The sequence below is a fragment of the Sciurus carolinensis genome, chromosome 15, assembly GCF_902686445.1.
Source record: "Sciurus carolinensis chromosome 15, mSciCar1.2, whole genome shotgun sequence".
NCBI lineage: Eukaryota > Metazoa > Chordata > Mammalia > Rodentia > Sciuridae > Sciurus > Sciurus carolinensis.
The window spans coordinates 54,544,015-54,558,582 of record NC_062227.1 but is presented as its reverse complement, the minus strand read 5'-3'; the positions used below and the strand labels follow the sequence as shown (position 1 = coordinate 54,558,582).

At 47.6% G+C, this 14,568-nt stretch overlaps 1 protein-coding gene across 3 annotated transcripts in view; it reads left to right on the top strand.

Moving 5' to 3' along the window:
• Positions 1-14,568, top strand: part of Loxhd1 (lipoxygenase homology PLAT domains 1) — a 143,983-nt gene that overhangs the window by 16,035 nt on the left and 113,380 nt on the right. The window lies entirely within an intron of this gene.

The following is a 14,568-nucleotide window of genomic DNA, read 5'->3' as shown; positions in this document are numbered from 1 at the left end:
GGGCCATCAGAGAGGAAAGGGGTTTGGAGGACAGGGAAGAAAAGCCACTTCTCCACAGCTACTCAGCAGAACATAGATGGTGAACATGCTGGTTGGATTCTGCCTTCCAACATGTACCTGTGTGGTTGCCAAGTTTCACTGTCTCTTGCAAACCTGCCAGGTAGAAATAAGCAGATACTCTGTCCAATGGGCTCTAGTTCTCAATTTCTCTGTCTACCTTTGAACAACCCACCTTGAACACTTGGCTTGACCCTCCTCATAATAATTTACAACTTTATTGATTCTTTTTAAAGACTATTATTGATATTTTCTCTTATTACAAAAACCAAATTTGATCATTGCAGAAAATTTAGAAACAGACATATGTAAATCTTTTTTAAAAAAATACCTGTAATTCTGTCACCTGGAGAAATAATACTAGTGACATTTTTGTGCATCCATTTCTAATCTTTTCTATGCATATGCAGTTTGAAATAATGGGCTGCTATGACATGCTCTGTTTTACAGCATGCTTATTTCTAAACCATTAAATATTACTCTACATTCCTACTTACAAAGGCTGTGCAGGATTCTGGAGTATTCACTCAATTCCTTATCATTGGTTATGTATTTTTGCATTGCCCCTGAACATTTCTTTGTGATGGTAGACAATACCATTATAAACAATACACTGGAATCTTTGTACAGATTCATGATTCTTTCCTTAAGATAATTTCCAAAGTGGAATTTTGAAGTCCAACAAAATGCTCATGGTTGAAGTTTTTGATGAGCATTTCCCAGTGGCCCTTGAAAGTGTCTGTGCACAGTCCCACCAGCTGTGCAAGAGCACCCATGCCTATCAGCATAGTGACATTTATAGTGTTATATAATTTTCCAGTTAGATAGGAAAAAGGGGTTTTCAAAGTTTTCTCTTTGGTTACTGATGAGCTGAATATATCATATGCTTATTGGCAATTTATTGTGTTTTCTTATAAATTTTATTGTATATATTTGAGGTTTCCAACTTGATGTTATGGGGCTCACGATGGGTAGTAATATGGTTACTCTAAGGCATGATGTGTGTGAGTGTGTGTGTGTGTGTGTGTGTGTCTGCCCTCTGCCTGTCTTTTCTGTTGGGGTGGAATTTCATAGGTTCTCCCATAGACCTGAAGCATCTTTAATTTTTGATCAAGTCTCTTTACCAGGATTAATTCTTTGTGAATTGCCCGGTTGGCCCATTTCCTCTTTGTTCTCTTAGTCTCCCCTCTCTTGACCTTTTCCACTTTAAGTTCTTCATCTTACCTTCTGCTTTAGTCTGGAGCACCACTGTCAGGTGAAGAGCTTCTGAAAAGTCCCCATTGAGAAAAAATTGCTGTAGCTCACTAGTTCCCCAGATTTCCATGAGAGTCTCCCAGAATGTTGTTTTCTTGCATTTTGAAGCAGGACCCCTGCTGACACAGTCTCTGAGTCATTTCTTGGACCCTGGTGAGCAATGGAACATTAGGCTCAGTTCCAGAAAAAAGAATGAAAAGGGGGTCTTGAATTAATATTCTTGAATTAATATGCTTTAAATATTAATGTGATTGTATTGGTAAACAAAAGTTTCAATTTCTTTGCTTTTCACCTGGAATTATACTAACTTGGTATTTGGCCACCACTGGAGGTTTTGATCATAAAAATAGGAAAGATAATTAGTTCTTTATCCATGCAGTTTGATAGGTGGAATATTTCAAAACATGGAATGCGGGCAATAGAAGGAAGAGAGAGGAAAGGAACTTTTCCTGGGTCTGTATCACCAACTCCCAACATTGTCTAAGGGAGAAAAGATTGGTGGGTGACTTTTATCCCTCCCTTCCCCTAAGGACACTTGCTGAAGTCCTGCCTGGTTATCAGCTGGAAACTTCTTTCATTCCTGTTCTTCAGGGAAGCAGGTGGTCTGGGATCACTGACTGACCCTCTGAACTGATTAGTAGGTAGCTGTTGGGGTGGAGGGGTCAGGACTTGGTCAGGTTTCTAGGAGATTTCTCTGATGGGGATCTCACATTTCATGTTTCAAGATGTGCATAAGGGAGCTTGCCCTACATGTGAGAGCAGAAGGGAACTTTGGGGTACCAGGACTGCTTCCCTGGATAAGAAGTTTCCCTCAGTATTCAACACTCACATGAGATGATTGTTTCCTGTCTAGCTCCTTGTTAAATGCACTTGGGGAAGTATCCAACATATTCCCTATACCTTCAGAGAAATGGCCTCGCTAGAGCTGACCTTCTTCTTAATGGGACCCATTGGGTGGAAGGTGAACATCAGGAAGAACACAGATAGAAGGTCCTAGAGAAAGGAGGTCCTAAAGGAAGGAGGTAGAAGTTGACTGACATCACAGACTTGTGGATGAAGACCTAGAGCCAAGTTCAATTTCTTAGTTGTGCTCAGTGGTTGGTAAAGTCCCTGCATCTGGCACGTTAAGGAAACCTGAGAGCAGAACAACCAAAACAGCTTTGCCTTTTGGTTCTCTTGGTCTGATCTCCAGGCTTTGGGGATCCATGACTGGACCTGAAGAGGAGGTTGTTATACCACTCAATCCATTGGGGGTTCCTAAGACTTACATTCCACCTCCAAGAGTTTTGCCTTGTTCAAGTACCACTTGCATTATTCCTTACTTATTTTTTTAATTCACTTTTTACCTTAACTTACCTTAACTTTTAAGTTTATTTGAAAAAGAAAGTTGTATCACTGTTTTAAAGAAAAGCTGTTATTATTTGCTATAAATACCAGCTACACAGTAGTATATTAATAACATGAATATGCCTCATTAGATAAAGCTCATGCCCTATGCTAGCATCCCACAATCAACCAGTGGTGTCCAGACTGAATCCTAGAAAATACCACCAGCCCTGATCTGAGAGGAAGGAAAGGCAGAGCCTGAGAGGAGGGCAGGGGGTGGCAATCATATTTGAAGTTCCTTTTTTTTTTTGCAGTGCTGAGGATGGAACCCAAGGCCTTGTGCTTGAAAGGCAAGCACTCTACCAACTGAGCTATCTCCCCAGCCCTGAAGTTCCCTTTATATAAGTCTTTTCTTTGCTTTATTCTTATGACTCTTTGGGAGATAAGTATGGGGCAAGGAGATGACTGGCAGGTGTTAATGACAGAGATGATTAAGCTGAGATGCAGGGAGCAGTGACCCATCCAAGGTCAAATGGTCAATCCCTGATGGAGGAGGGAGTAGAATGTGGGTCTCTTATTCTCAGTTGAATTGCTTTCTGCCTGCCTCTTGGGAAGGACAAGACCAAGGGTAATTACCTGTCTCCATCAGAGCCCAAGAGTTATAAGGAATCATGGAAGTCAGTTGGGCCAACCTCCTACTGTTCCAGGACACCTTCGGCAGCATCCCCACAGTCACTTCTTTGATCTTGGTTTGCATTCAACCTTTCTTGAGGGGTGGACAGCTCCCAGCCTCCCTGAGCAACCCATTTCACTGCTAAGCAATTGGAAAGACCTACTTAAAATTAAAGCCATATGATCTCCCTGAGGCTTCCACTAGTCTTGCTTCAGTCCTCAACTGACATCACACAGTGTCTGCCTACATGACAGTCCTTCAGTTGCCAGAAACCAGGCTTCTGTCCTCTCTGGAGTGCATCTCCAGGATCCTTGGTCTCTCCTCCTTTCCCAAGAAGGTTCCTTTTGGGCTAGAACTCAGTGCAGCAGAAGGAGGCTCATCAGAACAGTTTGAGGGGCCTCCCCGACACCATCTTCCTGCTTTGCTGTTGTTGTGGCAAAACATACAGAACAAAAAATTTACCATCTTAACCATCTTTATGAATACCATTCAGTGGTGTCAACCCATCAAAGGCTGTGTTTTCAATTCTGCAAACATTAATGCATTTGACACAGGTGCAGAGTTACCCCAAGTGGTATGTTGTTGTTCGCTTTGTTTTCGTAGGTGTCCTGGGTATAGGATGATGGGACATAAGGGGTCAAGCACATTCATCTCGATTTGCTGCCTTTCCAATCATTCATCTCCAGAACTTTCCCTCTTCCCAAATTGAGAATGTTCCCATTAAACATTAACTCCCCCCGTCCTCTCCTTCCTAGGCCCTGGTGACCTCCATTCTAGTTTCTGTTTCTATATATTTGATTAGCCTCGGGAACTCACGTAAGTGGAATGCCCCAGTATTGGTCCTGATGGATCTGGCTTATTTCACTTATTGTGATGTCTCGTTGGAACATGTGTCAGGATTTAATTTGTTTTTAAGGCTAAGTCCCACCTCATTGGAGGTGTTTACCACATTTCGTTTATTCGTTCATCTGTCAATGGACGTTTGGGTTGCTTCCATATTCTGGCCATTGTGAATATAGCTGCTGCGAACATGGGTGCACAGATATGGGCTCAAATCATTGTTGTCAATTTGTTTATGTTTTGTTAGTTCACACTGTAATTCTATGTCTGACTTGTGAGGCACCACCCCACGGTTTTTACAGTGGTTGTACCACACTGTTTTACATCCCCAGCAGCCTTGTCTGAGGTTCTGATTTCTTTACATCATGACCGGCACTTCTATTTATTTATTTATTTGATAATATCATTCTAATGGGTGCACAATGGTGTCTCTTTGTGGTTTTCATCTGCATTTCCCTGATGATAATGTTGGTCATCTCGTCAGGTGCTTCTCGCTCACTTGTTTATCTTCTTTGGAGAACTGTTCTTCACCCAGTTTTTAAAAATCAAGATGCTTTGTTCTTGTTGTTGATTTGTAGTTCTTTATTTTTCTAGTTATTAACCCATTATAAAATTTGTGATCTACACACATTTCTCTTCCACCCCACAAGTTGCCTTTCTGCTCTGTTGATCATTGGCTGTGTACCTGAGGGTTTATTTCTGTTCTGTTCCATGGGTCAATATGTCTGTTCTTATTTCAACCAGTACCACTACTAGTTGCTTCATAGTAGGTTTTTTTTTCCTGTTGGATTTTTTAAATTTATTTTTAAAAATTGTTCTAATTAGTTATACACAACAGTAAAATGCACTTTGACACACCATACATACTGGAGTACATTTTCTCATTCCTCTGGTTGTACGATGTAGAATCACACCAGTCATATAGTCCTATATGTACATAGGGTAATAATGTCTGATTCATTCTACTCTCCTTCCTACCTCCATACCCCCTCCTCTCCCTTCACTCCCTTCTGCTTAATCCAAAGTGACTCTGCTCTTCCCTAGTCCCCCACTTCCTGTGAATTAGTATCCACATATCAGAGAAAACATTGGCTGTTTTCGCTTAGCATGATATTCTTCAGCTCCATCCCTACGTAGTAAGTTTTGAGATCAGAAAATATGACACCTGCAACTTGTTCTTTCTTGAGATTATTTTGGCTATCCAGGGTCCCTTGATGCCCCACTTCTTTTAATACATTCTGAATAGTCATTAGCTGTTTTGAACAGTGACAATATGCCATATTGACTTTGCAGTCAAAGGGATCCTGTTCACCTGGAAAAAAGTGAAAAATGTCTCCTCCAGCCGAGCTCCTCAGTTCTTGCCCAGGACTTCAAGGCCACTGGAGAAACCTCCTGGATTCTCCTCCTCATGCCAATCAGCAGGAGTAGGGTCACAGTCTAGGCTAGATCCCCTGCATTTCTGTGAAATGATCCTCTCATATCACACGCAATTAGGCACATCAGACACAGAGCCTGCACAGGGACTTAGCAGCCGTCTCTATGATTGTCTCCCACTTAGAGTGGGCGTCAGGGGTCCTGGCATCTTCTGGAGCCTGTGGAAGGCTGGCAGCCGCTTTCCCAGCATATCTGCATTTATTATCCCTGGCAACAGTCTCGGCTATTGAATTGCTTCAGAAGTGCCGTGAATTTTCCCTCCTGCCATCTGCCTCTTGGCATCCCTTCCTTTGCCATGAATGCCCGACTCCCTTCCTGGAGGGTTTCTTCCATCCTTCCTGGAATGGCTCACCCTCTTGACAATCCAGAATCCAGAGGGGCCGAGAAGTTGCGTAGACATCCACACATGGATGGCAGCCCCTAGCTGGAAGCTAAGCTCAGTCCCCAAACTTTGAGGCTGTGAAGCATCATTCTTAGCAGCTGCCAGAATGCTCTGCCATGGCTGATGGGGTGTTTGGGGTTGGATAAATGGCTGAGAAACACCAGATCGCAGGACTATTAATTGCCTCTTAGCTTCTGACTACTTAATATGTGTCTGTCTCTCTGATCAACTCAGGCTGCACTGAGGGTAACCTTGGGGTCTCCTCTTGCCCGTCTGGTGACTGTTCTTTCAGCCCCCACCTGTCACCTTGCCCCTAGGACTTAGAGGCTTGTGTGAACACTGGTTTGAAATGTGTGCATCTGAGGTGGGTCATGTGTGGGCGCACCCACTTACCAGCAGCAGAGATGGGTAGAAAGAGCTCTCATGGGCGTGGACCCTGGGTTCTAGTCTTACCCTTCAGCAACTGTGTGACTTTGGGCAAGTCTCCATCCTGCCTGCATCTCTGTTTGCTCCTCTAGAGGATTGGATCAGATGTCCCCTAAAGTCCCTTGCTTTCTCTGGCACTCTGCTAGCTAAGGACCTTAGTAGGTTGCCTGCCCCATTTATCCCTCCCACCGACATCAATACTCCCACTTTGATATTGTCACTTCTGGGTGTGACATTCACAGGGGACAGCACCTGGGTGCAATGGATAAGCATTCTGCAGAGTTACACAGGCTAAGAGCATGGGATCACCCACCTCGTCTGACCCCTGAGGTGGGGTGGGTGCAAGGCAGGATTGAAGGACGAGCTGCCGGGCTCTCTGAGCTCTCCAAGGCCTGAGGGGGTGATGCGATCTCTCTGGGTAGATTTGGGATGACATGGTGCTGCATTCAGAGTTTGGTTGGAAGTCTGCACCTGGTTGGGGGGCATGAACAAGACCTTGGGAGGGCAGACTCTGCCTGGTCTTCTCACTGCTGGTATGATGTCACTTCCTGCCTGTGGATGGTGCAGTTGCCCATATCTCGGTGCTAACCCACAGACCCCACCTTGAGAGCACTGAGATGATCACATGGCTTAAACTAATACTGAGCCCACACCACATCGCTCTGGAACGTGCTGCCAGCTGGCCAGGGACAGGCCTCTGAAGCCCAGAGCTGTGTTCCAGTGGCCTGGTGGCTGTTCACACCCCAGGCTGTCAAAACCTGGTCACAAAGACTCACAACTGTGTCAGACTCTGGAGGGAGACGGCCCTTGTGCTCATAAGCCCAGTCTTGAGGCGAGGCAGACTCCTAGCTCCCTAGGCTTTGTTAGGGAAACCCTTCTTGGAGGGGGCATTTAACCATCTTTGGAGGATTAATATTAAGAATGTAATAATCATAACTGGCTGCAGTCATTTTTGTTGTAACCTTCAAAAAGACAAAGGGGCTGGTTGTTAGTAGAGGAAAGGATGCTCACAACACCTCTTGACCTACTTCCACACTTGTTCTGATGCTGAGGTGCACAGCCTCCAGGTTCTGGCCTCTCAGAACTGGAAAGGACTTTGGAGCTGCTTTGTGCCAGGATCCCCTCTTGGACCCGGATCTGGGCAGCCTCATGGAGATAAATGGAAGGAGGCTGGCAACCTTTGAAGCCTGCAAGGAGCCCCAGCCTCTTCCCTGTCCCTGGCAAGTCTCCAACACCAAGCTTCAGCATTGTCCAGAACTCTACTTCCTGAGGTTCCTGCTTGGGAGTCCTTGTCCTTTGAGCCCTGTGGAGGTGGTCCCAGGCCCACAGACCCAGGGCAGAGAGCCCCAGGGCGGGGAGCTTGGGACAGGCCTACAGCATTCTCCTCCTCTGAACTTTACCGCAGCTTCCCGCCCACCCCTGTGCTCCCACCTAGCACTGCGGAAAACCATCTCCGGAAAGAGTGGGAAGAGAGTGAACTGCTCTGAACGAGGCCCCCGTGAGGTATATCAGAGAATTTTGAGACTGGAAGGGACATTATCTACTCCTCCTCCACTTCACAGGGGAGAAAACGGAAGCCCAGGGGACTTCAGCAACCTGGCCTTGGTCACACAATACGGCCGTGGGGCAGAGCTGGAGCCCTGGGCTTACCGTGCCAGCCCCAGCGGCTCTGCCTCTGCTGCTCCTGACTCATTCATTCAGTGAGTCAATGAGTGGATTATTTAGGAATCTTCTAATCTCCTCTCTAGGGGTTTAGAGTCTAGATAGGAGAGTCAGGCTGGGAAATAATCCCAGTGAAGAGGACTGGAAAGCTCTCGGTGGAGGCGGCCAGGCCAACAGGAGCACAATGGAAGGGGAATCAGGAGGGCTTCGTGGAGGAGGAGGTGCTCACACATCCCTGTGGGTGAGAAGGAGTTTGCGAGGCTGCAGCAGAACGAGGCCCTTGGGCTCTGTTGGCAGTGTCTCATTCACACGCCACAGTTTCACTGTGACCTCCGCCTCCACCCAGGGCCATTGCCCGCCAGAACTTTTGCAGAATGCAGGAGTTGAATATCTTCTCTAAACTTGCTTATTCTTGGGTTTTTTTTTTTTTTGGCGGTGCTGGGGATTGAACCCATGGCCTTGTGCTTGCGAGGGAAGCACTCTACCAACTGAGCTATCTCCCCAGCCCCCTTATTCTTGTTTTTAAACAGGTGTTTAAAATAATTTCTTTTTCTACTGGTGGAAATAGCACTTTCTCTGTGCCCCAGTTTGTACCCATAAACACCTGAACTCCTGATGCAGATGCCGCCTTGGCCCTGACCCAGCAGTGGGTGTCCATCCCAGCACCAGGGCTTTCCTGCTGGGACCCTCCCTGACTTCCAGGTGAGAGCAGTGAGTCCCAGAAAGGTTCCTACTGCCCAGGGCAGGGAGTCCACCTGGTGGCCCTCGTCTCTCCTTCTGTCTTCTTCCGTCTAATCCTCAATCCTCCTTCCATTCCTGCAGTGACTCTGACCTACTCAAAGGCTTTTGGTGCCAAAGTCAGTGTGAGGGTGCCACAGACTGGCAGAAGTTCTCAAATTTCTCCCAAACTACAGAGGATATACTCAAGTATTGGTTTCAGGCAACTCTAATCGTCAATCATAGGGGAAAAAAATATGGCTGTTGTAAAAATTCAAAAGGATTGCACAAATAGGCAAAAGAAGAAGAAAATCTTCTATGATTCCATCACCCAAATATGGACATGGGCAATTTTTATTTAGTGTTTACTCAATGTCAGGCATTATTCTTTCTATCATCAATCACTATGGTCTATCTTCCTGCCATCTATCGTAGTATGCATTTATTTCCACAGCAACCCGTGAGGACGGTATTGTTACCATGCCCATTTCACAGATGAAATTACCTAGAGATAAGTTAGTTTCTGTGTCAGGATGGAGCCAGGAGTAAACCCAGAGGCTTGCACTCAGTCTATGTGGGAGACTGCTTTGGAGACACCCCTGCTAACATGTTGGTGAATTTCCTCTCTGGTTTTTTGTTCTGTTTTGTTTTGTTTGGTGCATGAATGTATTAAGCAATATATATTGCTTAACAATGGTGTTGTATTATACTCAGTTTTGTAACCATGTTTTTCATTTAATACTATACTATAGCAGTGAATAATCTTCTGACCATTATTTTAAATGGTTGAATAGCAGTCCATGAATGAAAGAATATCATAGTTTGTGCAAAGAACCCCTGGTTTTGGAATTTTTTAGGTCATTCCCAACTTTTTGTTATTATTAACAGTGCTATGCTGGACATCCTTAAAGGTAATCTATGAGCATAATTACTTTCTTACTATGAATTAGTTGCTATGCATGGGATTGCATGGTTGGTTCCAGGATTTTGCAGAATGTTAAATCTTTGACACATGGGACTCACCTGCCCTGCAGAAAGGTTGCTGAGCGAAGTTTTAGTGCCTCCAGCTGCAGGTGAGTAGTGCTGGTTTTCTAGCGCTATGGGACCATCAGATGTTAGCAGTGAGGTGAAGTCTGGGAAGGAAGTGAGCTGGGGTGTGCTGGTGGATGGGAAGGGTCTTCTCAGAGCAATGGTGTCAAGGCAAAGGAAGACAAGTGACTGAAGATGAGTGACAGGTGTGGAAGAGCTCTGCAGGGTGTGGGGATCTGGACGCCAGGGTGAGCAAGGTGAGCTAAGAAGACTGGAAGCTTGTCTCCTCCCCCTGCTACCTTTCCACACCTGCGAGTAATGGGCTAGCATTAAAGAGGCTTTTTTTTTTTTATTTTAAAGGAAAATATACTCTGTGTGATGAAAAGGGTAGAGTGATTTTTTAAAAAAATTGTCCGTGAACAATTATTGACAACTGATGATCTAATGTCGTTGTCAACCAGGCTCAGCTGAGGTCAATTCAGGGCCTCATGTGTTTGGGCACATGTTTAGTGCCAAATGAGCACTACAGACACTGAGTTTGGGATCAGGGTACTATGGCTTGGGAGGTGGGTACTTCTGAGAGAGCCAGGGGCGTGAGCTGGGTCTGGCTGGTGGATGCAACGACAGGGAGCAGAGAGCCCTCGTGTTTAGACCCCTTCAGTCCAAATCTGAGCTTCACTGTTTCCAGCTGCGAACTTGCTTGAGTTCTTGACCTCCTGCTTCCATGGTCTCATCAGTGACATTGTGACAATAGTAGCAAGAGGGTCCATTCTTGGGAGGATTAATTGAGGCAAGAGATGTGACTGGCCCCTTCGGGTCCCCAGTAAGTGTTAGAGTCTTTTTTATCTTGGTACACGGTGTGCCCACAAGGGCAGCAGGATCAAGAGCCTTCTAGGAAAGCCGAAAAGTCTTGTCCTGTTTCCTAGACTGTGGGAGGCTGAGAGAGGAGGAGAGGCCAAGGGAGAGTGGGGGAAGCTGGGGAAGAGGCCTGGGATTTTGCCTGGGCGTCTTGCAGGTGGACCCAGGAATTAGGAGTTTGTCCCACAGGCTTTTAGGAGCTTGGAAGAGTCTGAGCAGGAGGCAATGGGAGGGTGGGCTTCACCTGTGGGTGTTGGAGACACTGGGAACACGGGGAGCCCTGGGCCTAAGGGAGGAGGAGGAGGAGGCCTTTGGGGAGCAGCCTGTGGGGCGGGAGCACTGGAGTCTCCAGGCCTGAGAGGGATGCCCTGGTCAGTGGTCACGACCCAGCACTGCCCTACCTGGTCCCCCAGCCCTGTGCTGGCTTGAGTCGGGATGGGCTCCCCTGGCTGGGAGAGAACATTCCTCCTCATCCCCACCCGCAGGGCAGTCCCGCCGAGCTGTTCCCTCTCCATTTTCATCTCCACCTCCGTACCGCCTGTGAGATCTCACTTCCAGCGCCTTGGCTCTCAGTAAGCGGAAGTGAGGGGTGTTGGGTGTGAGTCGTTGCAGATTCACTTGCGGGTGGTGTAGAATCAAGCCTGAGCGGCCTCCTTCCCAGCCCTCACCTGCCAAAATGACTAAGGCCGCGTTCCGTGTTCATGGGATCCGGGGATGGGGGAAAGGAAGGGAAAGAAATGGCATCCATCCGTTCATTCATGAGTCTGCTTCCTGAAAGAGTCTGGCCCACATGAGCAGAGGCTCAAGTCACGCTGGGTGTGGGACGGTCCATTCCTGAGGAGGGACGCTTGGCCACGGCCATATGCTTGACTTCTGTTATTGGAACACAACGAGCGGCTCAGCTGTGCAAATGGCACAGGATTTGGGGGGCCAACCCCCTCATTCCTGTGCCTCCCCCCACCTCCCAGGGCAGCTCTCTGATGCGTTCCGTCGCTGCTGTGCGCTGACTGTTCCAGACAGAGCGTAGGGGTGGCTGTGGGGGCGGCTGGCGCACCCGGCGCAGGCAGGCAGGCAGCTGGGGCCTGCCAGTGCCTGCCTTTTCTGGAAGCCCACGCAGGCAGCTTCCACCGGCCTTCAGGGTGGATTTCCTGTTTGAAGGGGGCAGCCTTATGCCTCCACCGTGGGGCCTGCCGAGGGAAGGCCAGGACTGTAGTCACCAAGTAGGCGAGAAGGACTCTGGACAGCTCACTGCTGTGGCCTTGGGGCAGGAAACCGGCCTTTGGGCTGCAGCTGATTCCATCAGCACAGGACCCCAGCTCAGTTCTGTGTGGCTTTGCAAGGTGCTGCGTGATTAGCCTGACCCCAGTTCTGCCCCTCACTGTGTTTCCTCTGAGCCATGCTCCAGTTACTTTGGCCTCTCTGAGCTCACACTGACCAGGAAGGAGGCCACTGCCTGAGGGTTAGGGTTACTGGGCTCAGATGTAAAGGTCGCAGGGGGCCCTGCACCAGTGCAGCTGTGGAAGGAGACGCTTTTCATGCTGGGAAGGCTGTAGATTTCTGTATTTGTTATGATTATCCAACAGATGGCAGTAAAGTGTCTTTAGGAAGGGATTTTTTTTTTTTTCTTTTTTCTTTTGGTACTGGGATTGAACCACCCAGGGGTGCTTTACCACTACACTTTTAATTTTTTTATTTTGACACAGGGCCTTATTAAGTTGCTTAGGGTCTCACTAAATTGCTGAGGCTGGCCTTGAATTTGCAATCCTCCGGCTTCAGCCTCCTGAGTCGCTGGGATTACAGGTGTGTGGCACCACACCCAGTAGGGACTCTCTTTTCTAATGTGCAGGAAGGTCCTGTAAGAGTTAACAGCAGCTGGCTGCAAAGGCCAGAGAGAAATCAGTTCTAGGGAAAATGTTACACCAGACAACACACAGCATGGGTAAATCACGGGCCAATTCTTGAGTGGATTTGAGTGAATTCCCCATCATTGACCAGGAGACAGTTTCTGCGTGCTTGCTCACTCTTCTTGGAAGAGGACTAAATGCCTTGCTAGCCCTCTTCCGACTCAACCTTCACCTCTTTCTCTTTCTGCTCCTGGCCTCTCATGCAGGCCATGAGCTAAAGGCATGATACCTAAGGTGGCAAGACTGGTCCTGTCATCCGTCTTCACCTTTGGGAAGCCCCAGACCAGGTCCCCTTACTTGTGAGACTCAGAGAACCTCCAGACTTAGCCTAGTCACACATTTTGGGGGCAGGGAAAGCTGGCCGTGTACACTCTCTACCCCAATAAAACTGCTTAGCTAGTGCTTAGGATGTGCTCTTACAATCCTGCTGCTGACATCGGTCACCTCATGCCAGGCAGCTTTGTACCATCCCAGGCCACAGAGAGCAGAGTCCTGTGGCAATCCTTGCCTAGAAACACACAGAACTGGGTCTGAGAGCACCAGACATAGGGCAGCAGGGGCAAACTAGAGTCCACGGGCCAAACTGGGTTGCCAGGAATTTTGTGTGAACCAAGAGCTGAGAATGGTTTTTCCTTTTTTTAAATAGTCGAAATAAAAAGTAGAACAAGGCTTCGTGACACACACAGATTCTGAGATTCAACTGTCAGTGTCCATAAATAAAGTTTTATTGGAACACAGCTGCGCCATTCATTTACGCAGTGTCATCTGTAGTTGCTTTCATGCTAGGCCAACAGGGTCAGGTCATTACAACAGGGGCCGAGTGGTCCACAAAGCTAAAAATAGTTCCTATCTGGTACTTTACAGAAAAAGTTTGCTGACCCCTGGCACGGGGTGCAGGAGGTCATAGGGTATCTTGGGAAGTGCCCCTGGATTTGAAGAACAGAAACCTGGCTTTGAGCCTCTCTCACACTGTTTACAGCTGTGTGTCCTGGGGTGGACTACCTCACCCTCTGAGCTTTAGTTTCCTCGTTGCAAATGACAATGTCAGCCATACCTGCCATGTGGCCATTGTGTGGATCAAGTGACTTCAAGGATGTGCCAGTAGTTTGTGAACTACAAATGCCTACATGAACGTTCGGTACTGGCCCTGGAAGTCAGTTGAAAGCAGGTTCGCTTCTTGTTTTCATAGATGAAACGTGTCTCCTCCCCCAATCCTTGCTCACCCCTTTCTTCTTGCCAACTTCCTATCTCCCTGCTCCCCTGGTCTTTGGGCTGGATTTTTTGCAGACCCTCCTCTCCCATCCCCTCCCCTCCCCTCCCCTTTGCTCTGGCCTGGTTCCACTAGCCAGGGTAGCAACCCATTTCGTATGTGGGCATTTTGGCCCTCTTACTGGCCACCAGATCTGAAGGATGAATTCAACATACCACCCCCCACATGTGACCAGAGCTGTATTTCTGTACTCATTGCAATTCTAGTCACAGGGAATGCGGGGACTCTCATGTGACCCGGCAGGAGGAGGACTCGATGCTCTGCCCCCAGTATGTCAACAGCGAGAGCGAAGCCCTGCCTTTATCCAACTTTGCTCTCTCATCGGTCCATGTACTTAATCTCTAGTTAGGGCTGGACTGGGCTGTTTTGGAAAGTGACGACTTAGATCGTTTGGGGTTCTCTTGAACAAATATGTGGAAAAGAAGTGGTACAAAAAGTATCGTGATCGTCCTCCTTGTCCATTTACCAGGGTCTTTTAAAGAATGACTTTGTGAAGTGTACCTGTCCACCCTGCTGCAGCTGATCTCCTCCTTAGTGTGATGGTCACCTAACCCACAGGGAATCTGCTGCACCCAAGCCAGCCGCCCAAAGATGTAGGGCCCCATTGTCCATAGAAAGTTCTACAGGGGTTAGAAGACAGTTCACTCTTTTTCCTGCCCACTCTGTGCCTGGTTTCCTCATCACCGGGGTCAGATCCCATGTCTGCCTCAGCTGGAAAGCCCTGGAAGCTCTTCCC